The sequence below is a fragment of the Austrofundulus limnaeus genome, unplaced genomic scaffold (genome assembly GCF_001266775.1).
Source record: "Austrofundulus limnaeus strain Quisiro unplaced genomic scaffold, Austrofundulus_limnaeus-1.0 Scaffold139, whole genome shotgun sequence".
Lineage (NCBI taxonomy): Eukaryota > Metazoa > Chordata > Actinopteri > Cyprinodontiformes > Rivulidae > Austrofundulus > Austrofundulus limnaeus.
The window spans coordinates 683,555-685,432 of NW_013952541.1; positions in this window are offsets into that span (position 1 = coordinate 683,555).

Genomic DNA, 1,878 nt, shown 5'->3' on the forward strand with positions numbered 1-1,878 from the left:
AACAATGGCTACATTACTGTTAAAAACAAATCAATATTTAATAAGGATTGGATGGAAAATGGGATTTTGTGTTACATTTAGTTAACAGTAATGGCTGCTTGTTATCATATGATGCTCTGTGTCAACAGCATCATCTAAAAACAAATCAAAAAACATATAAACTTATAATCAAAGCCATTCCAAAAGCTGTCTTATGTTTAATTACAGGTTCATTGACTTATTCACCTATTGTTTCATGTTTACAACAATTATTAATTGGGAATTACTCTTTCAAAGATTCCAAGTTTTCCAATAAAATAATTCGACACATTTTCGGTCATATTATTTATCCCACCCTGCCATTTAAAAACTCCATTCGTCAAAATTTTCCACCACAATCAATCCATAAATTACGCACTAAATACCTCAAATTTCCAGTTGCACCAAAGAACTCCACTTTAAAACTTTAAATGGAATATATCCATCTAATTATTTTTTCATCACAGGTTTGGTATTGAAACAAATAATTGTGTTTTTTGTGATGAAACTGAAACAACAGAACATTTATTCTTTCAGTGTATGTATGTTGAAACATTATGGTCTGATATGTTTGACTGKTTRTTTCCCAAAGTTCCCAGTCTCCAAATGTTCTCTGAAAACAATATAATTTATGGACTTATTATGGACAATAACAACAGTGACTTTTCTCATTAACACTRTTATCATTCTGGGGAAWTTTTTCATCCATAAAGCTAAATATCTTAAGGTTAAACCAAATTTCTATCATTTTCACAATGACTTTATTTTGTACTGCAATTCTCTTAAAGTGATGCACACTGAACATGCCCACAATCGGTGCTCTTTAATTGAAGAGTATGATTTAACATCTAAAGCCTTTTTTTGTTCCTTCTTATTTTTAAACTTCTTATCTTTATTTGCACCCATCCTTTTCTCTTATATGCAACTTTGTTTGTTTGTTTGAAATATGCCTTATTGTTTGTACATTGTATTATTTTGTGTGTTCTTTGTTGTTTAATAAAAAAAACTAGTATTTCCCACTTTAAAGGTAGTTTTTATGCCTCCTGCTATACTTTTGCATCTTTTAACCAGCTTTTTGCCACTTCTAGCTATTCATTTGCTCCATTTAGCCAGCCTTTTGTTGCTTTTAACTTGTCTTTTCCCACTYCTAGCTAGCCTTTTGCTGCTCGCAGAGTCTGGCCACAGTTTGTTACAGATTGGTGAACCTCTGCCCATCTTTACTTCAGCAGCCAGTAAAAAGAAAAAGAAAAAGAAAAAGAAAATTAACTATAATCCTTATAATTTTTATTATTATTTACAAATTAATTTACTTACAAAAACAGAAAAGTAAAATCAGCCACTACTCTTCAAGCTGTAATAAGGAGTTAAATTTAACTTGAGTAACAGCTGAMGTCTCCAGCTGTCTGGATGAAAACATCTTACCTCAGATTTTTTAACCTCAGATAATCCATCCTGAGACAGACGTCTGAGGGCCGCTCTGTGTCAAATTCCTCTCTGACGTTTTAAAACCAACTGATGTCCTCAGGGAAAACTCCTAACAGCTGGAACATAAAAAATACCTGAATATTCAGGAGGAATTCAAGCCTGAGGGGGAAGTTACAGAAACAACTCAAAAGATTAGGTTTCTGTATGAGAAGAGGCTGACAGGAAGTGGTTCTGTGACATGGATGTGGATCAGAATCATCACCCAGACTGAACCCACAGGGCTGAACGCTCATATCAGCCTCTGAGGATGATGTTATCTGATGAAGAGCACCAATAAACCCACCACAGGGCAGAGACTGGCACCTTCAGGGCAGCAGGAACGTGTTTCAGAGGCAACACTGCCCCCTGGTGGAGGAAACACAACACTGCAAGAAG